Genomic DNA, 26,935 nt, shown 5'->3' with positions numbered 1-26,935 from the left:
GAAAAAAGAGGAAAAAGACAGTCTTTCACCAGTAAGACTATAGCAACTGGGACCAAAGACGTAGGACGCTGGCATTTCTCGAAACTACCTAGGCTGGAGAAAGAACCCCGGTGTTCCAGTTTATTGGAAGCATACGGGTGCCAGAAAATCAGTGTGTTACTTCCCGCACACACATGTTCGATATGTGTCGAAGAAAAGTGGCTGATTGAGGCCGGTCGGGTCGGGCTGGGTTGGGTTGGGTTGGGTTGGGTTTCGGGATTCCAGACTGGAGGCTGTTGATCTGCAGAGTTCGTTTGTTTCCCAGGCTCAGCTTTTCTCCCTGAATTACAGAATTTTTACTGAACTGACCTGAATAGCACCTAACTCTCCGCCTATGAATGCTGTCCTGTCCTCAAGCCCCACTTCAGCCACACTGACAGCTGGCAATCAATCTACAGAAATTAGCCATTACTATGAGGACAGGGTTAAATTCAGAGAGATACTAACAACTACTTTTAAAGGAAGCAGTTAAATGCAAGGAACCAATTAAACTGCTTATCATTGGAAGCTAATTTTTAAATTTAACTTCTTTTTGAGATTAAATTTATTTGTCTGCCTGTCTGTCTATCTATCCATCTATCCATCCATCCATCCATCCATCCATCCATCTATCCATCTTTTTAGGGCTGCACTCGCAGCATATGGAAGTTCCCAGGCCAGGGGTGGAATTGGAGCTGCAGCTGAGGCCTACGCCACAGCCACAACCACAGCAACATCAGATCTGAGGCACATCTTCGACCTACACAGCAGGTCATGCCAAAGCCGGATCCTTAACCCACTGAGTGGGGCCAGGAATTGAACCTGCATCCTCATGGATACTAGTCAGGTTTGTTACTGCTGAGAAACTATGGGAACTCCTTAAAATTAAATTTAAAAAAGCTTTTTTTTCTTTTGCTATTCCTGCAGTATGTGGGAGTTCCTGGGCTAGAGATCGAACCTGTGCCACAGGTTCCATGGTCTCTAAGACCATGCTGGATCCTTAGCTGCTAGGCCACCAGGGAACTCCTAAAAAACTCTTTAAAAAAAAATCAGGGAGTTCCCATGGTGGCTCAGCAGTAATCCAACTAATATGATGCAGGTTTTCTCCCTGGCCTCACTCATTGGGTTAAGGATCTGGCGTTGCCGTGAACTGTGGTGTAGGTCGCAGACGTGCCTCAGATCTGGCGTTGCTGTGGCTGTGGTGTAGGGCGGGCAGCAACAGCTCCAGTTCAACCCTTAGCCTGGGAACTTCCATATACTGGGGGTGTGGCCCTAAAAAGACAACAACAGTGAAAAATCAGCCTGTGTGCCTACATTGGACCAGCAGCAAATTTTCACCCTGCTGGCATTGGCCTTGGTAGGATATAGAAGAACGAAAAGGGGAAAGCTACCCAACCAACAGACCGAGGAGTCTAAATGTGGCTACTGCCCTCGCCTTGGCCTTCTGGGCTGGGTGGGGTGTGTGTGAGTGTGTGTGTGCACGCGAGCGTTCTCACTCAGGTGCACTCGCATGCGCCCACAGACTCATGGCGGGGTCCCGGTGGTGGCAGGTGGCAGAAGCCCAGGTAAGCATTGACTGAGCCCAGTCGGGAGCAAAGGTGGGGGGTTGTGCCAGGGCAAAGACGGGGGACGCTGGGTGTCTTTGGAGACCAACCCGGCCCGTCCTCGTGCTCACGACAGCGATGCAGGTGTGAATGTGAGCTCCGTGCCCCAAGTCCCTCTCCCTCTCTCTCTTTCGGCCAAAAGCATGAGTGGTCGTCTGGCACGTGGCTGTGCCCTCTGCTCCTACCCCTTCTCTCCAAGAGCCCCCCCACCCCACCCCCCCCGCCGCCGCCGCCACATCGACCCACGTCAGCTACACATTCAGGGCATCTGCAAACCTCGTTAGGCATCTGTCGTGAGTACCTGGTTCCCACTGCATCTCCCCGTTGAAACAGAAAACGGCTTTGTGTGTTCATCTTCCTGGCTTGCACCCCTGGACCCCCTTCTTGGGGGCACGGCGGCCTCTTTACAAACGTCTCCGAGCCGGCTTCTGCTCTGGGGGAGTATATACTGGAGCATCTGAAATCGACACAGAACTCCGATCATCGCCTGCCTGCGGACTGGTTAGCAACATGATTACAAGATACCGCGAACACGCCTGGAGCGCTGGAACCTACTTTCAGCTCCAACGACTTCAGACAGCTCCTAAGTAAAACGAGTCAACAGAATAACGGCGGGATTCGCTTGGAATTATTATTAGGAGATGACCCCAGCCAGGACATTGCCAATCACATCTTAATTTTCCTTGGGGAGCAGGAAGGGTTTTCCTGTCCTGACACCCCGCAACCTGGGCTCCAGACGGTCTCTACACCTGGTTCAACGGCCCCCCAGAGCCAAAGGGACGCTGGGGGTCTTTGGTGGCCCAGGCATCATTTGCTCTGGTTTCCACACGTTAAGAGTGAAATAAACAGCCAGGCTGACTGTCCTAGATTATGATCTATGAGCTGATGTGTTAAATGAGCCCCGTTGCTTTAAAGGTTATAAATGACAAGATTTTTACGATTACGAGTAATTTATAGCTATTTCCCGTTTGACATGACAGATCCTCATGGAGAAGTCCAAATTTATCTGCTTGACATACATGTATTTTAACACTTCCCCTTCTCCAAATTCTAGCCTGTATTGACGACTGTTTTCCTAGGTGTCAAATGCTCCTGTGGGGTCTACCTCTGGAGGCTTCAGTGAGGTGCCTGGCCTCCCCTCCAGATGGCTGCCTGCATTTCAGCAGCTAATGTGGGCGATTACTGCATATTTACTGTAATTTATAAAAATCACGGGAAATGACATTTTTATTAGTCACTGACTCCACCATCACCAACTGCCATAGTTGTTATGCATACAAATCCATTTTCAAAAATTGTTCTTCCGAAATCAGAAGCTCTTTCCCCTCTGACACCGAGAAAGGCTCCCTTTCGGGGCACCATGAGGGGGCCACAGAGGAGCTCCGACCTCAGCTTAGGAATCTTCTCAGGGCGGGAAACCGCGGCGGGGACGGGCAATGCCCTCCACGATTGAGATAAAGATCCGAAACGGGTTGGGGGGGGGAGCGCAAGTGCGAGGGGCAGCATGGAGGGCAGCTGGGAACAGGGACTCAGGCTGCTGCCCGCAGCATCACTTCCGGCCACAGGGAGGATTACATCCGCTTGCCGTCAGCATCGAGGCGGGGTGTGCAGGTGTTTGCGCACGCATCCGGGGCAGACCCCGGAGCCGGTTCGGTGGAGGGAGGAAGCCTGCCTGTCCAGCTCGCCTGGCCTCGCATCTGAGAAAGGGGGGTGTGGGCGGGGTCTCCTCCTTGGAGTAGGAAGGGGCTATGCCGACCGGGCAGCAGAGACTTAGGAGAAAAGGCATCAGGGCTGAAAAACCGCCACGTGTTTGGTCTTAGCAGAAAGTAGGGTTCCTGTCACCGGAAGCCCGCGCGCCGGAGCGGCTCGTCTTCACCCTCGGAGGCGCGTTAGGATGCTCGGCGGCTTGGGGATACTGAGGTGGCCTGGCTGGGTCACAAGAGTTGGGAGTTGGATGTGGGTGTCAACACCATGCAGCTGGCGGTGCTGCCAAGGGAAGGGACGTCCCAGGAAGAGGGGACGGGACACAGTGGCCCTCGGGGCAGCCGGGTCTCCCATCTGGGAAAGAGGTGGTGAGCCAGGCTGACGGAGGAGCCAGAGGAGCACGTCTGGAAGCCTAGAGGTGGGAGAGGAGCCAGCTCGAAGGCCACAGAAAAACAAGTGCCCTGAACGGTCCCTGTCAGCCCAGGTGGGGGGTGGGGCAGGGCTGCTGGAGGAGCTGGCAGGTGGGGGGCGGGGGGGGGGTGTGTCTCACTGCGGCCACAGGATGATGGAGAAGGAAGGTGTGTGAGACTCGGAGAGGCAGAGGCGACAGCAGTCGTGAGCACAAGCCGGTACTGAAAACACAGCCTGGACCTGGCACTGGGCTATTTTTACCCTCATTGTCCTGTTTCATCTTCCTAAGAATCCTGTCTCCTTTTCACAGTTGAAAATCACACAGGACGCATCAAGCTTGGCATCTGGACCCAAGCCATGCGATTCCAGAGTGTGGGTTTAACCACTGCTGTCCTGCATGACGGCAGCAGCTGGAGCCAAGAGGGAAGGACCTGAGAACCACCTGGAGGGAGAGGCTGGACCTCGGGCAGAAGACAGGAGGGGGAGGGGGCGAGCACTGGTTTACCCTCCACCGTCCTGTCCCTTTGCACCCCAGCCCTCGGCACGCAGCCCTGCCCTGTCGGCAGCCTCATGACCAAGCTGAGGCAGGTGTTACCAACAGGGCATGGCGGCCAATCCGTAGGGATGCTGACGTCCAAACTTACATCTGCATTCCTTTGGGATGGGCCCGCCTCCGTGAGACCTTGAGGGGTGAGGAGACAGCAGAGGTGTCAGGGGCCGTTGATGAGAGGCCCGATGACACATCGATAAGAGCTGTGATGAGATAGTCATGAGACAGCAGGGGGGCGTGAATAAGAGACACTGGCCCGGTGAGAGACATGGTGGAGGTGACAAGGTGTGCAGGATGTGACCTGGCCCGACAGGCAGAGAAGCAGCGAAGCCACCCAAGAGCAGCACAGGATGTGGGGCTGAACCGCTGGGCGGGGGGGGGGGGGGTGGAAGGATGGGGTGGCAGCTGTCAGGAGTGGAGGAGGCATCGGGCCAGGCTGGTGCACAAGGGGCCCTGAGGGACTTGAGGAACCCCCTGGACAGCTCCTCCGCCGGGTACGGATGGACTACAACCCCGCACAGGGACTCTTAACTGGACCCAGCCATTTCCAGCCCAGGATGGGTGAGATGCCAGCTGTGTTGAAAGGTTTTGAAGGGGGTAGCTTATGGGACCAAGGGAGAGACGTGTCCTGTCGTGGGTGGAACATGGTTCAGTGCAAAGAGCACTTCAGGGTCAGACAGCTCTGCTCCGACCCGCGGAGCCTCCCCGTGCCTTTGGCAGGAGAGGGGTCCGTATTGGATGATGCTGACAGAGACAGCCCTTGAACTTCAAGAAATAAACTGCAAGAAGAGAGAGAAAAAGTGAAGGCAGACTCTAGAAGTTAAGAAACTTAAAAGCCATGTTGACCAAGTAAAAGTGTTAGACTTGGGAGTTCCTGTCGTGGCTCCGTGGGTAATGAACCCGATTAGTATCCACGAGGATGTGGATTTGATCCCTGGCCTCGCTCAGTGTGTTAAGGACCCGGCGTTGTGAGCTGTGGGGTAGGTCGCAGACGCGGCTCGGGTCCCACGTTGCTGTGGCTGTGTGGGTACATTTGGGTGATGGACCTGTGGCTTGCCAATATCATTTGACCTACTTTGATGTGTGTTCCAGGTCCTCCACAATAAAGAGTTAAAACTAAGATTTCAGATTGCCAAGGAGACAACCCACATTGAACAGTAAATATCAGAATGCATTTTTAAACTACTTTTTGATATAGTCATAATTTCCCTCCATAATGCACTAAGTATCAAGTCCATGGCAGGTCTAAAAACGACTGCAATTTCAAAGTGGTAGGAAGCCATAAATGGTATTTTGAAGTATTTGCAACAAGTGTGCTGTGACATGAAAATACTGATTATTTCAGTTGGTGAAAAAGTCAGGGGGCATGCTGCTAGTCCTGTGGTTTGCGGACTGCATTCGTACGCTAAATTCATATGCTGCATTGCAGTTAAAGCTTGATAAGAGTAAAGCTGACTATTTTTCTGTCCAAGTTCTGTGGACATTCTGAGTTCTCTGTATGGAGTCCTTTGGCCCCACGTTAGCTGGGTGGACCCCAGGTCATTGGCTGTGTTCTGAGCGGGTGGAGAGCTCTGGGCTCAAGTCTGTGCTCTGTCCTGGGCTGGAGCCTTGTCATTCTGGTGTGGGGATTGGAACTGAGTTTAAAACTCTGTTTCTTTTCTTTTCTTTTCTTTTTTTTCCTTTTTAGGGCTGGACCCATGGCATATGGAAGACCCCAGGCTAGAGGTCGAATGGGAGCTGTAGCCGCCGGCCTACACGACAGCCACAGCAGCACGGGATCTGAGCCGCATCTGTGACCTACCCCACAGCTCACGGCTTAAAATTCTGGTTCTTATCTGCTTGACATGCTCATGGTCCTACTTGGTTTCTGCCTTTTCCAGGAGCCATGGGGCTCTTGCTTCAGAGGCAAGTGGGGAATCCCACGGCATCTCTCCTCCCCGCCCCTGATGGAAGAAGGATCATTCATCACGCCACTGAGCAACCACCTGCAGGACACGGGCCCGGACGCCCAAGGCACGCGACGGGAAAGAGGCCTTAAAACTACGTACTGGAGCCTGTGCATTTGCAGAAGGGAACACAGACCCTGAGACAGATGAACTCTCTGGTCCAGAGGCTCCCAGACTCTCCCAACTCACGGTGCCCTTCGCGCCTCCGAAGACTCCCACAGCAGCCTCAGCCAACAGAAATACGGAAGAGTTGTGTTTACTAAAGAGTTGGGTTCAACCTATTGATGTAGTTTTTTGGCCGCTATGAGCAGAATCTCAGTTCCCAGACCAGGGGTTGAACCCGGGCCTCAGCGGTTCATTAGACCACCAGGGAACTAACTCCCTGATGTTTCTTTCTGTACTAACACCACATAGCCAATCGAAAGCAAAAATGATCCGTCTCAGCGGAAGGAAAAAAGGGATGTTTTCACTCCATTCTTAAGCAACTGTTCTGTCTTATGAGAGGCACGTGCGTCTGCTCCTGGCGTGAGGTTTAGCTGTGTACCAACACCTTCATTTTATGTTCTACACGGAGTTTCATGTGGTACTTTGCTCTTTTTTAAAAAAAAAAAAAAAACGCCTAGTTTTCATTTTGTTAATTTTATGTTTTGCAGTGGAATATCGTGTAGCACAAAAAAGGGCAGACAGCACAGCACGGATCACAAAGAGAAGCTGTACGTGCCCACTCGCCTGAACATACCAACTGTGTTAGCTACTTCTGTTTCTAGTGGTCCTGGAGCCAGCCTCAGAACTCTAAATAACATGCTGCAGCCCCTTCCTTTGGTTCGTGGTTCCAGAAACAGTGAGGGCTTGGGTCCCCGCAAGGCGTCTCCGCTGCGTGTCTATCACCCAACTCTTCTTAACTCCATCCTCGTTATTTTCAACTTGTCTCATGGTGATAACTTTAAACCTGTCTTCTTAGGCTCTATTTCTGCATCTATTATGTCCGTATTATTCCAGAGGCCCCAAACCCCATGAAAAACAAAAGACAAGAGTACTTTGCGTCTTATCGTAGCAATTAGCCCAAACCCAGCGTCATTAAGAAAAAGATGTCATCATAAGAAGATGGCACAGCCAGTGTCAACGGTGAGCCGCACCAGGCGGGAGGTTTGTGCCGTGTCCAGCTGATGGCAAGGATCCCTGGGTCTCCCTCGGGAGCTGAAAACAGCCCGTGGCACCTCTGGGAGTTTGTTGTGACATATCCCAGATCACTTTGGCACACAGTTTGGGAACCAAAGTCATGATCCAGGGTGATACAGGCAGGTTCAGTGGAGCCACAGGAACCAAAGCCTCTCACTTGCTAATCCAGGGACCCACGTTCATGCAAGGACTATGGCCTTCTCTTGATTTCATCTTGCAGATGTGTCCCAAACAGGACGTGATGAAACTAACGTGACAAGTTTCTGGTCTATTAAGTCCTGAAAATCCTCCTCTACAAGTAAATCTAACTTATCCAGGCTTTGTCCTCCGGGCAAATGTATTTGATGAGTGGAAATTCCACTGTTTAAATTTTAAAAAATTCTAGTAGGTCTTAGCTGTATTTAACTGTTAATTGCCACTTGCACTTCCATTTTCATGATAGAAAAACGGATGTCAACCTCCATCTTTTTCTGTTAAAGCTCTGAAACTGACAAAACATGGGGACAGTTGTCCTCAGATGCCAGATGACCGTCAGGGCAGGACTGCGATCCACGAGAAGGAAACGCGCTGGGCGGGGGCCCCAAATCATCCCCGTTCCTCCCGGAGGCACCTCTGGCGGGGGGGTTCCTGCGGAGGCAGGGAGTCCTGCTGAGCTGCAGAGACAGACTGCAGAGCCCTGGAGGGCGGGGTGGAAGGAACGCCCGGAGATGGAGTCCAGAACCCCACAGAAACGCCCCTGGGTCCCTGATTGCAGATGGCTCTGGATGCCAAAGGCCGGGTGCTGACATGGCGGGGAAAGATCCGCCACCAAGGAGAGTGAGCTGAGTGGGAAAAGCCCACGATGCACGCGGGTCTCGCATACGGAGAGACCTCACGGAGGCACACGGCACTCCCCTGACACCCCGCAAGACACCTGCCTTAAGAACAGGGTTACTCTGGGAGGCAACTAGAGACACTCATGCTCATGCCAAGTGACGTCAGGCAGCAAGAGAAAGGCAAATACCATAGGAAATCATTTGTTTGTGGAATCTAAAATATGGGCCAAATGAACCCATCTACAGAACAGAAAGAGACTCAGACAGAGACAGGCTTGTGGTTGCTGAGGGGGAGGGGTGGGGTGGATGGGGAGTTTGGGGTTGGTAGATGCAAACGATTCCACTGAGAATGGACAAGCAGTGAGGCCCTACTGTACAGCACAGGGAACTGTGTGCCCAGTCTCTTGAGCTAGACCACGATGGAAGACAATATGAGAAAAAGAAGGTATATATATATATGTATGTGTGTATGACTGGGTCACTTTGCTGTGCAGCAGAAATTGACAGAACATTGTAAATCAACGATAATTAAAAAAAAAATAAAATAAAATAATAGTGCTATTTTAGCCCCAAAGTAAAGACTATTCTAGGCGTGCCCTAACAAAGCTTAAAAGAAGACTTAAAAGAGCAAGCTGATCTGCAAGTAAATTAACTGCCTCTGAATTAAACTTAATTCTCTTTAAATGAAGAGAGTAATAATTGGATATTCAACCAAGTGGCATTTACTATGCCCAGCATACAAGAGAAAATCACCAGACATGTAAAAAAAAAAAAAAAAAAGCAAGAGAATGTGAGAAAAAATATGAGTAGGAGAAAAATCAGTTAAAAAACAGACCTGAAATGACAGAAATGATGCATTTTAATACAATCATTATAAATAGTTTGAAGGATTTAAATAAAAATATGAACATATTGTGGAAACAGATGGGCAGGATCAATAGAGAAGTAAAAATGATTGAAAAAGAACACTTGGAAATTCGAGAACAGGAACATACAATCTAAAAATATTTCCATGCATCTGTAAATTTTCCAATCAAATTATCTGTCTTGTCCGTAAGTGTCATGCAGTAGACACACTGTATCGTCTCTATATGCAAAACACAGTACTTGGCCAGTAACACTGTCTTACTCTGGCAGCCTTCCTGCCAGGAAGTCAAGGGACTTTGGGAACATATCCTGCTAGTCTCAAAGTCAGCTGGGCACCACTGGACACTGTTTTCTTCTAAGAGAGCACTGCTTACTAGAACTTTCTATGGTAATGGAAGGAAAGAATAGCTCTACTGTCCAGTATGGTCGCCACTAGCCACCTGTAACTGCTTAAACTTATTTCCATCAAAAACTCAGTTCCTCAGTAGTCAAATTTTAAGCGACTCAGCACAGCTCTAAGCTCTTAGGGAGTCTTTATGCCCTTATGATCAGTTTTGTTAACATCTAACTTTTTGTATCTTAAAGGAAGCAGTTCAACTTCCAAGGCTTAGAATAACTGAGTGACTCCATCTATGCCCCAAGGTAGTTTATGCCTTGGAGCAATTCAAGTGGGATTATTTTTTTCTCATTTTTTCAATCAACATGTTAACAAAGAGGCAGGAGCCTTGTCCAAACACAGTGTTCCCCTAAGTTTTGTGGCAAAGCAGTTAGTTGGCGAGTTCGTTATATGCATGAAGATCTCTGAGACACACCTACACTCAGATTAAAGTGTTTATCTGTTCTGGGTGTCTGCTCCTGAAGGGATTCCGGAATCCCTATTTTTAGGAAGCATCGCAAGTAATTCTGGTGTACAAATGCCCCTTAAGAAACGCTAGAGCACAACTTAGAATAGATTTACAAGGAGATCCTGCTGAGTAGCATTGAGAACTATGTCTAGATACTCATGTTGCAACAGAACAAAGGGTGGGGAAAAAATGTAATTGTAATGTATACATGTCAGGATAACTTGATCCCCTTGCTGTACAGTGGGAAAATAAAATGAAAAAAAAAATGCTAGAAAAACGTACAGCTCTCCGAACCAAATAGTAATCGTGTAATTTTAAATGTACGATGTGAACAGCCACTTAATTTTTCCTTTTGTAATTTCTGTTGGTAGAAACATCAGCTGTGCTCTTAAATGTAGAAAAATATTCTTTTCTCATGTTTTACTTCATTCTATTTAAAGCGAACTGCATTTTCCAGGTGACTCAAAATACCGTGGTTTTCAGGTTAGAACCTTGCAAGCAACGGGTGCCGTTTATCTGCGGAACAAGAGGACCTGGATGATGGGACCCTCTGGACACCCCTCTGAGGACACCTGCTCCACCCACACGAAGGGTGACGACGAGAGGCCCTCACGTCTTGATCCCGGCTGAGTGCGTTGCTTCCGTGTTGGCCGAATGCGCTCGCAGGTCACCTGGTTATTACAGAGTTCTGCATCGTTCCTCCTTTTTCCCCATAAACACATCACAGTAGGAACCTGACTCCCAGACTCACCAAGACGTGCGTTCTCCCTTTGAGGCGACCGAACACCCTCTCAGGTGATAAGTTAGGACGAATGCAGATTCGGCTGCCGCAGTACAGTGGATAAAACGATGTCTGGGAGCCCTCGGGAGGAGTCCAGGAGGAGGCTGGATTTCAGAAACCTCGTTTTTTCTCTTCCTCAACCTTGAATTAGCAAAGAAACTCTTCATCCCGAGAGAGCCAATGTTTCAGCCAATCTCTCAGAGGACTGCTGGGTTTCTTCTACTTCAAACTAAAAAAAAATTCTACGCAGGAGTTTACGCCTATAAAACATAATTTTAGAAGGATTTTCTGATCTTATAGTTAATAAGAATTTTTGTTTGTCTGCTTAAATAAATTAATTTTGTTTTAAAAGCTAAAGCAGGAGTTCCTGTTGTGGTTCAGTGGTAATGAACCTGGCTAGTATCCATGAGGACGTGGGTTCGATCCCTGGCTTTGCTCAGTGGGTTAAGGATCCCACGTTGCTGTGAGCTGTGGTGTAGCTGCAGACGCTGGCATTGTGTGGCTGTGGTGTAGGCCAGTGGCTGCAGCTCCGAATCAACCCCCAGCCTGGGAACTTCCATATGCCTTGGGGGCAGCCCTAAAAATGAATAAATAAGAGCCAAACCAAATTTTTGTGTTGTATGGTTTTGCATTTTTGATCTACTGGTGGAAGAAACACCAGGACGTGGTCTATCTGTGCCCTATATATGCCGTAATAAATACCTGATCAGATTGCCATTGTGTCTTTGTGTGTGTGTGTCTGTGTGCGTGTGTGTCTTTGTGCGTGTGTCTGTGTGTCTTTGTGTGTATGTCCGTGTGTGTGTCTGTGTGTCTGTGTCTGTGTCTGTGTGTCTTTGTATGTGTGTGTCTGTATGTGTGTGTCTGTGTGTGTCTGTGCATGTGTGTGTCTTTGTGTGTGTGTGTGTGTCTGTGCATGTGTGTGTGTCTTTGTGCGTGCGTGTGTGTCTGTGTATGTGTGTGTGCGTGCGTGTGTGTGGGTCCGTGTGTGTGTCTGTGGGTCTGTGTATGTGTGTGTCTGTGCGTGCGTGTGTGTGGGTCCGTGTGTGTGTCTGTGGGTCTGTGTATGTGTGTGTCTGTGCGTGTGTGTGTCTTTGTGTGTGTGTGTGTGTCTGTGCATGTGTGTGTGTCTTTGTGCGTGCGTGTGTGTCTGTGTATGTGTGTGTGCGTGCGTGTGTGTGGGTCCGTGTGTGTGTCTGTGGGTCTGTGTATGTGTGTGTCTGTGCGTGTGTGTGTGTGTGTGTGTAGTTCATGCAGTGTGAGGAGGAGGACACATTTACATTTAAGTGTAGCTATAAATGTGCATTTGGAGAAGACAATTTTTTCCCTTATTTGTTCTCTGTTTCTCTTTAGCGCCGCCCCTGCAGCGTATGGAGGTTCCCAAGCTGGGGGTCGAATCAGAGGCGCAGCCACCGGCCTGCGCCGCAGCCACAGCCACGCCGGCTCCTTAACCCACGGAGTGAGGCCAGGGACTGAACCTGCGTCCTCACGGTTCCCAGGCGGATTTGATCCTTGTTTCTTCTGAGCCTGTCATAAAGCGCGTGTCTGAGGATGCGCCCCGCGGAGTCCCGAGCCCATGCTCTGGTTTATGTTTGGGGTTTGCATATAATCTTTTATTGGCCACAACAGTTCCATTAGACTTGATTTGGGGGAACCCTTTGTAGCCGCAGCCTACCTCCTCTGTGACGGAAAAGAGCCAAATGAATTAATACCTCAATACAGCTTGTGGGTTTTTTCTTTTTCTCTGCATTTCTGAATAGGGCCCATGAGTCACTCCATACTTTGGTGAACGAGTCTTTCCGTGGCGACTCTCTGGATATCTCCAACCCGGGGGTAGATCAAAGTCCATGTCTGTGGGATAAATGGAATAACTGCCCCCAGTAGCTCTCACATAACCGCTCTCCGATCAGTGCAGCTCTCGGGGGGGTGGGGGGGGGCATCACGGTCCCCTGGTACGCGTCTCATTGGTGGCTGACCCGTTACTGCTGTTGGTGGTGGCTGGGGACCCTGGTTTCATTCTGCTAAGACGTACCCTGTGCAGAGACACTTCCTTTGCTAGGTTCTGACTTAGCGGCAGCTCCCTCCTTCTGGGTCTGCTCGGGGTCAAGAGCTCCCTGTGTCCCGCTGGGAGTCACACCTCATCTCCTTTCCTCATGTCCAGTGGACAAAGGCTTCCGATCCTTCAGAGGGGAACATGGTGGCGTCTAGGTACCCGTCAGCTGTAGCCACGAACTAAAAGTGATCACGACGTCGGGGCGTTTCGTCTTCTGAAATGCGAAGGAACTTCTCCGGGAGCTTCCATGGATGTCTGAAACGGTGAGCCCAGGGGCGGAGATGCGGCAATGCAGGAAGTCAGAGCTCCAAGCCCTTTCCAGGTCTAAATGCCATACCTCTAACGAACACCCTCACTACGTGTCTCCTGAAAAGTTCAGGAAAAATAGATTTCATCCACTGCATTTGGACTTCGAAGAACTCCACTCTTACCTCTTAACTCATGCGTGTCCATTTGACTGTGCTGGGAGCTCAGTGTTCGGTAATAGCGTCCCCTGATGCTGGAGTGAAAACGAGGTGTGAGGACCTGATTAAAGCAAGCTCTGCTTTCCTGAAAGAAACCAACCTAGGGAGACAAAGAAAAAAGAAAAAACAGAGAGAGAGAGAGAATTTTGAGAGTCAGAACAGCATGTCCACATCTGAAAAAAATTTTTTTAAAATTCCAGTATCATTAGCAATGGGAAACCTTAAAGTGGATTATAAGGCAATGAAGGCTGAGATATTCCCTGGAATTCTAATGAGGGGTGTGGTCATGAACTAGAAGTCAGTGGGTATAGTGGAAAGAGCGTGGGGGACCTCTCTTCGAATTTGATGATTTGAACATATTTATTTTTGTCCTTCTTTTAACCCTATTCACATAAGAACTAAGGAGGGAGAGGAGAGAGCAGGAGCCTATGAGTAATACATTTTTGGGGGAAGGGAAATAAGCAGGCATGAGCATTCCTTTTTGTTTTTTTTTTTTGGCCATTTCTTTGGGCCGCTCCCGCGGCATATGGAGGTTCCCAGGCTGTAGCCGCAGGCCTATGCCAGAGCCACAGCAACGCGGGATCCGAGCCGCGTCTGCAACCTACAGCACAGCTCATGGCAACGCCAGATCGTTAACCCACTGAGCAAGGGCAGGGACCGAACCCGCAACCTCATGGTTCTTAGTCGGGTTCGTTAACCACTGCGCCACAATGGGAACTCCAGGCATGAGCATTCTTAAGAAAGCTGAAGCCCAGTGCCTGAAGTGAGTGACGTCACAGGAAACAAGGTAATTCTTACTTCAAAACCCTCAAAACGGTCAGAGGCTGAAACTCCAGATTCCTCTAAAGACTGGTAAAGTAACAGGGCTAAAAGCAGAGTGTTCAAAGTCCACGTGGAGAGCTACCAGACCTGGGAACCCACTGCCCTGGGCAGGACACCAGCAAATACCCCCCCCCCCACCCAACAATCAGACTTATCAGCAGAACACTGAACCAGAGAGGTACCAGACTGTGGGAAAGGCAGAGCAGGGGACGGGGGTAGGGGGGAAAGAGCTGACTCAACACAGATGAGTAAATGAACATCTGCCCACGGAACCGTGAGCCTCTCGGTCCCCTTCTCCTGCTCTATCCCAAGGAGACTCGTAGGCAACTGTCACACCTTCTCCAGAGAAACACAAGGTTTCCAGAGGGGAACTCTACAGATAGCTGACATTTGTTTATTCCTGCAATGAAACACTCACGTTCCAGACTAGAATGGAGTCTGTTAGATGTCATACAGCCCACTCCCAAAGCTTCCAAGAAGCTATTTGATGCCTCACTGTTAAATAGTAACAGATAAAGGTGATGACGAGGCATTTGCAGAAAAACCTCCAATGGGAAAGACTGGGTCCAAGACAAAGGGATTCAGAAAGAACAAAGCTACTGAGGGTAAGTAAATAGCATTTTAAAAGTACATATCGGAAAGAAGATATCCATGGAACAACATCAGGATGGCATTTAAAACAAAACGAACAAACGCATATGCATTTATATATGTATGTTTTATATTACGTATAATATATATGAACTCAGAGAACAAAATAAATATTGGAACATAAAAATATGATTTATGAAAAAGCAATCAATAGAAAAAGTGGCAGATAAAAATGAGAAACTCTCCAAGAAAGTGGAGTTGAAAGAGAAGATGGGGGAGGGGGAATAGGAGGAAAGATTTCTAAAAATCAGGGGTTGATGCAGAAGATGTGGCCTCTAACTAATAGGAGTTCCAGAAAGAGAGGGCAGAGAAAAGAGAGAGAAGGAAATTTTAGAGAAGTAACTAATGACATTTTGCAGAACTGAAAGATATGGCTTTCAAGAATGAAAGAGTGCACCAAATTCCCAGTACAATGCATACAAAAAAGACTCACACGATGAACATCATCAGACAGCTTCAAAAATAGAAATAGAGAGAATTAAACAGTAACTCATACAGAAAGATTAAAAACAAGCAAACAAATAAAAACAAGTCAAAGATAAAGGATTAGGAATCCAACAGAATGGACTATACCGCTAACATCATACTTCATGGTGAAAGAGTCAAAGCCAACGTTTTCCCCCTAAAATCAAGAATAAGATAAGAATGTTGCCCTCCCAACTTCTGTGCAATATTGTACTGGAGGTTCTAGCTTGTGCAATAAGATAAGAATAAAAGGCACCTAGATTAGAAAGGAAGAAATAAAAACAACTTTACTTGCTGCTGGTAGACATGTCTTTGTCAAAAACCCTATAGAAGCTGCAAAGAAGCTACCATAACTTGTAAAAATTTATCAGGGTTATAAGATACAAGGCCAAAATTCAAAAATCAATGGTATTTTTCTATATTAGCAGTGAACAATCAGAAATTGAAATTTAAAAAGCACCACCACTTACAATAGCATAAACAAATAGGAGAAAGTTTGGGAGAAAAATGAAAAAAGATGTACAGGATATGTACAAAGCATTGCTAAGAGAAGTTAAATAAATTTAAATAAATGGAGAAATATAACATGCCAATGAATTGGAAAACTCAATATTGTTAAATTATCAATTCTCCCCAAATTCATCTATAGATTCCACGGGATTCCACTTAAAATTGCAGAAAGATTTTTGGTATAAATGGACAAGCTTATTCTTAAATGCATATAGACATGCAAAGGACACAGAAGGGCCAAAACAATTTTTAAAAGATGAAGAAAGTAGGGTAATTTATATTACCCATTTTAAAGACTTATTTTAGATATGTAATAATCAAGACCATGTGGCACTGGCATGAAGACAGGCCGATAGATCAAATCTCAGGGTAAGGAGTAAAAAGGTAGACCCAAGCATATGTAGTTAACTGATTTTCAACAAAACTACCAAAGCAATTTAAAGGGGAAAGAATAATCTTTTCAAAAAATGACGTCAGAACAACTGAGTAACCATATGCAAAAAATATTAACCTTTACCTCATACTACATACAAAAGTTAACTCAAATGCATCACAGATCTAAATGTGAAAAGTAAAACCAGAATGTTAGAGCATCATACAATAGAACTTTCTATGATGATAGCAATATTTATCAATGACAAAGTATGGCTAGGTATTTACCCAAGAGAAATGAAAGTGTATGTCCACGCAAAGTCTTGTACACAAATTCATGATAGTTCAAACGACTGTCTATCAAGAGGTGGACAAACTGCAGTCCACCCACACAGTGGGACACTCGTCAGAGATAAAAGGAATGACCTTCTGACCATGCTATAACAATGGACGGATCTCAGAATAATTATGCCGAGAGAAAGAAGCCAGATAGGAAGAGTACATACTTTACATATCCATTTATATAGAATTCTAGAAAATTTGAAAAAAATCTACAATGACAAAAAGCAGATGAACAGTTACCCGTGGGTGGAGAGGACAGGAGCCAAGGCTTGCAAAGAGGATAAGGAAAACTTTTGGGGGTGATGGGCATGTTCATTATTAAAACTACAGCAGTGGGAGTTCCCGTCGTGGCGCAGTGGTTAACGAATCCGACTAGGAACCATGAGGTCGCAGGTTCGGTCCCTGCCCTTGCTCAGTGGGTTAACGATCCGGCGTTGCCGTGAGCTGTGGTGTAGGTCGCAGACGCGGCTCGGATCCTGCGTTGCTGTGGCTCTGGCGTAGGCCGGTGGCTACAGCTCCGATTCAACCCCTAGCCTGGGAACCTCCATATGCCGCGGGAGCGGCCCAAGAAATAGCAACAACAGCAACAACAACAACAACAGACAAAAAGACAAAAAAAAAATAAAATAAAATAAACTACAGCAGTGGCTTCATGGGTCCATGTATTTGTCAAAAGGAATTATTTCGTGCACTTTATATATGCATAGTTTTTTATGTATGAAGTATCACTCAGTAAACAATAAAAAAAGTAGTATGGACTACTCAAAAGCAACAATCTAAGTTAGAAGACAAAGTCTCAACGGAGGATTACTTCTACCTTCAGTCTTATACCCAGCTGAACTACCTCTCCAGTGTCAAACAGCCTGCTAGAAGACACAGTTACCAGAATAAGGGAGTAAATCAACAAGAGGGAAAATGGGATCCAGAAAATGAAAGATCCACATGGCAGAAAGGTAAACTGAAGACTGATGGTGACATCTATGGTCAAATCTTTAGAGCAGCCCACCAGCTTGGAACAGGTGGCGGGCCTCGGCAGTAATGGCTTGAGGAAGACACTGAACTCATACACTCCTGATATGCTGACTCTTGCAAAAAAAAAAAAAAAAAAGGTATCAAAAGTGTCTGTGATAGTGCTGTAGAGCATGGAAAGAATTTGTGAGAACAGCAGAGAAAACTGAATGTCTGAAGAGTGGGAACTCTCACAGGACAAGACCATTAATAACTTCAGGGAAAACAAACTTTTGAAAGAAAAGAAGTATACTCATAGTTTGCTCCTGGGCTCAGCCATGACCAGCACTCCTGGGCTCAGACTAAGGTGTACCCTGAATACTGACTGAACAGAAGCAATGATATGCCGACCTCAGGAAAGCGAGGAGTGGGGAAGAAAATAAGAGAACATGAAAGCTGTAAAGTCTCTAATGAATAAGGTCCAAATAGATACTGGCTAAAATCAATAAATCTGGAACAGGCAATATAAAAATAAGATCCAGAAATACAGAAGTCAATAGTAGAAAAGCACCCAAAGGCTTATAACAAGTTGCTCACCAGGCATAGGAGAGATGGGCTGCCTGAAACGAGAGGGGGCTGTTTTCCTTAAGTCTTATAATACTGTTTGCCTTAAACAAGTATTCAGCAAAAATGTGGAGACAGTGAAAAGATCAGTGGCTTCCAAAAAGGGTAAAGAGAGGGAGCCCCGGGGATCTTTAGGGCAGTGAAAGTGTAGTGTGACACTGCAATGGCAGATACAGGACACCCCACACCTGTCCAAACCCGCAGATGTCCAGCACCAGGTCAACCCTATGTGAAGTATGGACTCTGTGCGATGAGCCTCCATGTAGGCTCATCGTTAGTGACAACTACCATCTGGTGGGGATGCAGATGGCGGGACGGCTGAAATCTCGGGACTTCCCACTCAATACTGCTGCTGTGAATATTGCTCTAACAAGAGCTTATTAAAATATTTCTATGTATTATGTGAATTATAAACGTTAGAATCTGTCAGGTTTAGATTTTCATCGTGAATTGTCCACTCATTCATGACATACTTTTTGGTAGATAACTTGACCTTTCAGTTTCTTAATCTATAAAACGGGGGAATAATTGTTAGTTGGAAATTAAGGATTAAGTGAGATTATATATGTGAATATATATATAATATGTGATTATATATTTAATAGTGATTAATTATAAATTAATCTTTATTTGATACAACCTCTATGGAAAATAGCATGGAGATATTTCAGAAAACTAAATATACAACTACCACATGACACAGCCATCCCACACCTGGGCATCTATCCAGACAAAACTTCATTCAAAAAGACACATGCAGCCGTATGTTCATTGTAGCACCACTCACAACAGCCAAGGCATGGAAACAACCTAAATGTCCATCGACAGATGAACGGTTTAAGAAGATGTGGTATATATACACAATGGAATACTACTCAGCCATAAAAAGGACAAAATAATGCCCTTTGCAGCAACATGGATGGAACTAGAGACTCATACTAAGTGAAGTAAGTCAGAAAGAGAAAGAAAAGTATCGTATGATATCACTTATACCTGGAATCTAAAATATGGCACAAATAAAGCTATCTACAGAAAAGAAACAGACTTATGGACTTGGAGAACAGACTTGTGGTTGCCGAGAGGGGGAGGGAGTGGGATGGACTGGGAATCTGGGGTTAATACATGCCACCTCTTGCATTTGGAGTGGATAAGCAATGAGGCCCTGCGGTAGAGCACAGGGAACTATATCCAGTCACTTGTGATGGAGCCTGATGGAGGATAATGAGAGAAAAAGAATGTATAATGTGTGTGTGTGTATATATATATGACTGCATTGCTTTGCTGTACAGCAGAAATTGACAGAATGTTGTAAATCAACTATAAAAAAAAGTAAAAAGGAAAAAAGATGCTCAGCCTCACTTACATGAGAAAAAAGCCACCCCTCGTTGTCCGTTGCATTCTTCCCGAGGAGAGGAGAGTGGGCTCCATAGATGCAGTTGGTACAGCAGGATGAAGGGAATTAACAATAGATAAGAAACCAAGGCCAAGTCTGGTGCCCACGGCTTGTTCGCCATCCTTCCTCCGGGGATTGAAGCGGCACGGTCGGTCGAGGTAGATTTCGTGTGCCCCTGTGCTCACCAGGCACTTCCCTGAGGGCTTCAGAGCGTCCCCTCTGCTCTCCCGAAGCTTCTCCTGGGTCTTATGGGGACGATTATCTCAAGGTGACTCCTGCGTGGTTGGGTGAAAAGGTCCTGTTTACAAATAGCTTTAGGGGATACGTGTACACAGACTATCTGAAAGCCCACAAACGACTCAACTATTGAATTTTCTAGGAAACCAGGGCCCTCAGAATGTGCGATATTCACTAGGCAAGAACATTTTATTGATGTCGTAATCAAAGAGCGAATGTTATGGCTTGAATGGTGTTCCCATGAAGAGCTGGGGTCCCAACCCCGTCATGCAACCTTACTGGGAAACGGGTCTTTGCAGGTGGTCGGGTAAGATGGGGGCATCAGGATGCCAGCAAACCACAGAAAGCTGGGGGCAGCCTGGGACAGGGGCACCCTGGCTCCCAGCCTGCAGACTGTGGGGCCAGAGCTTTCTGGTGGCCTATGAAGCTGTGGACTCCGCAGGAGGGGACCAGAGGTGTCCGGACTGGTTAGTCCACAGGCAGGTAACAAGCCGCCTTGCCTAAAAGAAGCCCAGGCAGGGATGCGGTCCCCGGCTTCCCTGGGTGCGGGGGTGTGTAGCCGTGGGTGTCGGGAGAGCATCCGCTGCCGCTGGCGTGTCCCCCCTGAGCCGGTGAGAACGGCCACGAAGCCCGAGGTCCCCTGTCTGCGGCTCGACACCCGGCTGATCGAAGGCGGGCTGTCTTGTCGCCCTGCTCGCTTCCTCCCCTCGTCACCGTCCTGAAATGTCCTTGGACGTCCTCACCTTCCTCAGCAAAACAAACCAAAACAAGAAGGAAAAGAAATTTACAAAAAAAAAAAAAAAAAAAAGCTTTTGAAGAAAGTACTTTATTACGCACAGTCGAGAATGTTCTCCTTGCAAGGGAGGGTTTTTCTCCTAGTCACAGACATCCAATAAGCCGACACGATAAAAATAACCATGGGGAAAAATAAAAATGGGAAATCAAACATCTTGATTTCCGTTATTCAGCAGCAATAATTTACCCCGAGGGCCTCTGTGTTTTGAACTGGCACCTTCACGGACTGAATTGCCAGCTACTTCCACTGTCACCACATCGTATGACCACCACGATGCGGCAATGACACGCGTGTGTCTTCCTTGTACATGGCTCGTGACACTCAGGACTACAGACACTTCGAAAGAAAAAAAAGTCCTGTACCAAGAAGGAAGGAGGGAGAAAAGGAAGGAAGAATGAAAGGAAGGGAGGGCAGACAGTCCTGGCAGGCAGTTGTCTGCATTCCAGCAAGTGAAACGAAACAGAGACCTAAAAGCCAGGGCGACTCTGAGAGCCGGCTCGCCAGGCTCAGAGCGAGTAGACTAAGCGGCTTTTTTTTAAAAGTTGGTGGAAGGCCTGGTGCTGGGAGCCGTTGCCACAAAAATGGGCAAAAAAGGGCTACGGAGCATATTGTAGCCCGTCCTTGCATGTGAGTGTACATCCTGGCAGCTTACCATCTCGAATTTTCTCTGAGTTGCATGAATGTAAATTCGGTTGTGCTAATCCAAGTGAGATATTAATGTAAAACCTTTCTCCTCATTAAAAAAAAGACGAAGTGTTTATTTCAGTCTTTCAAACTGAGAAATATATTCTCACCTTTAAAAAATGGACAATTTGGATAACAAGATAAATTAGCCACTCGCTAAGGGAAATTACACGCAATTCTTAAAATAATTAAACTAATACTTTATTATCCAAATGAATACATCACCTGTAGTAACCATTTGCAGAGAAATAAGATTTATGTAAAGTCGCAGCTCAAATTAAATGATGCCGTTGCATTGACATAATATCAGCAAAAAGAGATGAGCATAAATCAGCCCAGAAGCTACAAATTCAATGCCAACTTGAATCATACGCGTTTTTACCAAATCCTCAGTATTCCAGTCATTTTTTACAATGCCCCAGGCCGAAAGAAATAGCTATCAGTTCTGTTTGTTAAGTAGCTATGTAACAAGAAATGCTAAAATCCTAATAACTTAGCAGCCGGTTTTTAAAAATTACATGAATTGAATGAAAAAAATAATTCTTTATGCTTCATGCTCTGAGCAGCCACCGTGGCGAATTAGGGCCCCGCTGTGCAGGTTCCCCTCTCCACAGCTTCCTGACCCGGAATCACGCTGCCCCCAACAGCTCACTGCCGGCCCACACCGCTTCCCCCCTAGGAACCGCTTGGCACACAGCAGCTACCAAAACCCGAGTTTCATGGAGACAGGATGTCACCAAGGGGGATTCAGTGACAGCAGGTGTTGAGACTGGGGACTTCCTTACGGTGTATGTAGGCCAAGGGCACCTGACCGAATGGCCAGCCCTGCGGTTTCCTCCAAGTCCACGCGGGTCCTGAGCTGGCCCTCCGAGGTCGAGGGGGCCCCTACCCCTGCCACGGCGGTGGGGACAGAGTTGGGACCAGTTACGGGGCACTGCAGGGGCTGTGTGCTTCGCTCTGCACGGTGCCAGCCACCCTCACTCTAATTGTCAGAAATCAGCGTCCAGTTTTGCACGTTTCAGACATGCAAGCAAGTGGCAAAGTCAAATTCACGGCAGAAGGAGGACAGGACAGGAAGAAGGCAGCAGCTGGGGACAGATCTGGCTGGTCGACCAGCTGGCAACCTGTTTCCAAGTCAAGGTCACGCCTTATGACCGAGCATCCGTAAGCTCCCCCTAGATTCTCGCCAGTTCTACGATTAAAGCAGACGAGGTAACTTCCCGGCCTGCGCCCCCTCCCAGGTCCCCCTGCATTTAAGGGGAGTCCCCTCTTGTCCAGGGGCCTGAACTGTCTCTGTGCACCGGAGCTTTCTCCTTACGGCCCCCAGAGGAAACCTTATCTTATTAAACCATGAAACCTTGCAGCAGGATCCCACACAGCACCACTCCACGCCATGATGGTAACACTTCACTCAGCACACAAGCCAGCATTCCTTGCACCCCGATAAACCGGATTACGAAGCAGGTCTTGGGGAACTGAGAACTGGAAAACAAGCCCTGGCCTGACGGTCAGGCTGGGGTCTAGGGACACAAGCTGCAGGGTTCCTCAGTACTGGTCTCTGCTTTCTGTGTCTCCTTAAAAAACACACGGACGGCGGCCCTGGAGGCAACGGGCAGCGCCCTCTCCTTCGAGTCCCTAGCTGGGGGCGTGGGGGCACCTCCCAGTTGAAGCAGCCAGCCCCTTCCAGCAGGCTGCAGGCCCCGCATCTGCTCTGCTGCATGGCTTCAGTTCAGTAAACAGCCGCTGGCCCCTAGGAGGTGCCTGGAACTGTGCTGATGCTTGAAATGAACTCCGAGAACAGAAGCGAACAAAGCAGGCGGGACACAGTTCCTGTTCCCCTGGGGGCTGGGCTGTTCGTTTACAGGTGGTCTCCGCTAGCTTGGAGCACAAATGGTCCCCGGAGGGTGTTCTAGCAAGAGCAGGCCTTGGCCGCACCAGGAGGCGTGAAGGGCTGACCCTGTTTTGGTTGTCAAGTTTTTGAAAAATCCTAAGTGAAGACTTCGCCTTAAAATGTTGTAAATGTGCTGTTTTCCTCAAAGCTAATTTAATGTAATCATAACTGTTTCAATTTCATTTAAAACTTAAGCTGCTTAAATTTATATTGAATTTATAGCTTATACATTGATTTAAATTATCTACTTTTAATGCAAATGCATGATTGCATTTGAACTGACTTTAAATACAATTTTAGTTTTCTGCAAATAGTTGCTATAGGTGATATATTTATCTTAGATAATAAAGTATGGTTTAATTACTTTAAAGCTTTTATATCATTTCCTTAGTTCCTTTTCCAAATTTCATAGTCAACATTTTAAAATTGAGAATATATTTCTGGTAGTAATCACAGTTTGGAAGACTGAAATAAGTGATTTATCTTTTTTAATGAGAAGAAAGGTTTTACATTAATATCTCACTTGGATTAGCACAACCGAATTTACATTCATGCAACTCAGAGAAAATTCGAGATGGTAAGCTGCCAGGATGTACACTCACATGCAAGGACGGGCTACAATATGCTCCGTAGCCCTTTTTTGCCCATTTTTGTGGCAACGGCTCCCAGCACCAGGCCTTCCACCAACTTTTAAAAAAAAGCCGCTTAGTCTACTCGCTCTGAGCCTGGCGAGCCGGCTCTCAGGGTCACCCTGGCTCTCACGTCTCTGTTTTGTTTCACTAACTCCAACACAGACAATTCTGCTCCTCCCTCCCTCCCTCCCTTCCTTGGTGCAGGTTTTTTTTTTTTTTTTTCCTGGGTAAACCACATGCTGGCAAAATTTCTATAGTCTTGGTGTTGCAGGCAATGTACAAGGAACATGTGTGATAACCACAGCGATGATATTAACACATGCAATAATGTGCAAAACAGGAGAGTTTAAGAAACTCTGCCCCGCCCACGGAGCATCTGGATTGGCACCCTCCCCATTAAAATTCTGAATGAGTTAGACAGCAAAGACCGTGTCATCTTCTGCACAGGCTGTCAGGTTTCCTGAATGATGCCCTACGTCCTAAAATTAGCTGAAAATCATATTGGAGTTCTTACCTTAGGGGAGTTCCTATTGTGGCTCAGCGTTACAGAACCTGACTAGGAGCCATGAGGATGCGGGTTCGATCCCTGGCCTCGCTCAGTGGGTTAAGGATCCGGCGTTGCCGTGAGCTGGGGTGTAGGCTGGCAGTTGCAGCTCCTATTCGACTCCTAGCCTGGGACCCTCCATATGCCACAGGTGCGGCCCTAAAAAGACACACACACACAAAAGCATTCTTACCTTATTAAGATATTTTTGGTTCTTTTAATAGACCTTTTTCTCTCATTATATCCTATTTAAAATGTATGTGCTTACAGGCTACTCAAATAGATGCTGCTGTCTTTTATGGCCACACCTTAATCTGGATCTGTTTCTATAAATATAACGAACGCTGTCTTTATCATGACCGGAATAGTCACGTGCATAACACAGGATTGTGTGCTTTCTGAATAAAATATTGCTGATACATGAGAGCTTATTCTGTTTATGATGGTACCCCCTCTATTTGCACAACTGCTTCCTTGCAAAGACACTTAAAGTTCTTAATGTACCAAGGTTTTTTTTTTTTTTTTAAACAACAAGCTACGGCCAGCTTACAGATGCCAGTATGGGGAAACTTGGCAGCTAAATAATATAGTATTATCATGATTGTCATTATGATATATTCAACAAACCTCATTTATTCCATCTCAGGTGTACTAGTGACTGCCCTTCTCAGAGTTCCCACTGTGGCTGGTAGGTTAAGAATCTGACTGCAGGGCTTTGGGTTGCTGTGGAGGTGCAGGTTTGATTCTTAGCCCAGTGCAGCGGTTAAAGGGTCCAACGTTATCCTGGGTGGTGTAGGTCACAGCTGTGACTCAGATGTAACCCCTGGCCTGGGAACTTCCATATGTCGCAGGTGCAACCATTAAAAAAAAAAATGCCCTTCTACTTTTAAAGACCATTAAAATAATTCTCAACTATTTACATGCATGTTTGGGCCCAGATTTCATGCAAGAGGCCGGTGCAGACAGTCCCTATAAGTGCAAATCAGTTTGGTACACTTGGACATTGGCAAGTGCAACATAGCCATTCTTTAAAGCAGGGGTCCCTGTGTGTCAGCTGCTCCGGGGTCTCACCGGCTGCCCTCCAGGAGAGGCACAGTGGGACCACCAGCAGGCAGAACAGCCAGCCCGAAAATGGCAAATAAAACCAGTAAGTCAGTCAATCCTCCCTACCTACAAGATTCTAATAATCCTGCATAATTTTTGTCTTCTCCCGCTAATTTAATTTTTTCCCCAAACCATCTAAATTGAACAAGCAAGTGAGAGTACTTTATAGATAATAAATTGCTACTCAAATTTAAGTGATCCAGACACAGTCTTAAGCAGCTATTTACCATAAAAATGTTGGGGCCCCTCTCCTATCAGAGAGCCCTGCTGGACCAGCCCCTGTGGCTTCTGGAGCGAGCGGAGCAGGGGGCGGAGCCTGGCGCCTCCCCTCCCCCCAACGCGAGCCAGCGCTTCCCGCCGGGTCTGAGGACCTGCGGGAGCAACAGGCTCGCTGAGCGTCCTGTGCACTTGGATGCCAGAGAATCTCTAAGTCGAAACCTTTGCCAACTCAAAGCCCAGCTGGAGGGGCCATTCACCGGAAAACAAGGCCCTGATCAGATCCACTCTGCTCAAAGTTGTATCCAACAGGCCACACACACACCAGGTGCCCAGACAGGGGCCTGGACGCTTCGTGAGCTTGTAATGAGTGCGCGTGACGTGCGGGCCATCAGGGTAACTCGAAAGCGAAGCCGTCATTGTCACGCATGGGTGGGAGGCCGGTGTGCATCCTTCTCTTTCCCACCCAGGCCACACCTGACGTCACCCTGTCCACGGCCTCCCCCCGCGAGGGAGCGAGCGAGCAGCACGGCCCTTACAGGTCGGATCACCATTGACTGAGAGGCTGCTCGTGCTGGGCACCCTTAGGTCACGAATGCCAACTACCTCTTGCCGGGCTTGGTGTCGTGACCTCTGCTTTGTATGTGGGCAAACGGACTCAGAGGTGAAGCCACTTTCCGAGGACACGGAGCTGATATGGACCAAGCACAAGTGGACTTCAGCTCTGACTCCAGAGGGCACATCCTTGGCCCGGCTGCGCACGAGGCTCAGCGCAGGTGAGGAAGGCGGAAGGGCGCCTTGGCCCCCGCGCTTCACCCTGATTTTCCCTTTTCTTTGGCACAGGCCTGTCCTGTCTCCCGAGGTGAACACACGAATGACAGCTTTTTGGCCAGGGTACCCACCAAGAGGGACACGCGTGCTTTTTCATCCGGGTGGGCCCCCGAGGAAACGTCCTGCTCAAGTTGGGGCTTCCCCTGCTGAATTTCCCCCTGGAGTTTGGGTGACTGACAAGCGCGAGGTTTCTCAAGCCCTTGCCAGGTGCAAGCAGGCTCCCCTGATTTCCTCCTGTTCTGCTGCTTAGAAATCAAAAGCGAGAAGGTGACCTCTGCTTGCCACGGTTCAGGCCCGGCTCCCTCTGCACTGCGCCTGTGCGTTGCAGCTGCCATCCCGGGAGACCGGGTCCGTCTTTCAGAGGCTGAGACTCCCGCCTCCCGCTGGAGAGCATGCGGGGCAGACGCGGAGTGCTCCCGCTGCCACCGGATACCATCTCTGCTTGGCGTTTCCGGGGTGCACGGAGAGAAAACAATGTCTTGGTGATAACTCTTGTCAGTCCCCCCATTGTCGAGCCCAATCTTCCGTCCTCCGCAGTCTCACAATATTTCCCCATTGGGAACATGCCTGACATTGCAATTTCTCAAAACTGCAGCTCTGCAGTGAATGCCTAATTCCTGAAACTGCAAAATCTAACAA

The 26,935-nt window shown here is 47.7% G+C and overlaps 1 long non-coding RNA gene across 3 annotated transcripts in view; it reads right to left on the bottom strand.

Moving 5' to 3' along the window:
• The window catches only part of LOC110255867 (uncharacterized), a 477,486-nt gene that overhangs the window by 35,371 nt on the left and 415,180 nt on the right, over window positions 1-26,935 (bottom strand). For 2 of the 3 annotated variants that reach the window (XR_014819983.1, XR_014819984.1), the window contains exons 4-5: window positions 13,202-13,334; window positions 1,924-2,079 (exon numbers count right to left, since the gene is read on the bottom strand). This is a non-coding gene — a long non-coding RNA (uncharacterized LOC110255867). Of the gene's footprint in view, window positions 1-1,923; window positions 2,080-13,201; window positions 13,335-19,331; window positions 19,637-26,935 lie in introns of all 3 variants that reach the window. The other variant, XR_014819982.1, reaches the window with a different exon arrangement.

Source organism: Sus scrofa, chromosome 11, assembly GCF_054392235.1.
Source record: "Sus scrofa isolate SSC_HxYL_T2T_F1_AM1 chromosome 11, Sscrofa_HxYL_maternal_Yorkshire_Landrace_v2.0, whole genome shotgun sequence".
Lineage (NCBI taxonomy): Eukaryota > Metazoa > Chordata > Mammalia > Artiodactyla > Suidae > Sus > Sus scrofa.
Note: the sequence above shows the minus strand (reverse complement) of the source record. Positions and strands in the feature narration are given on the sequence as shown.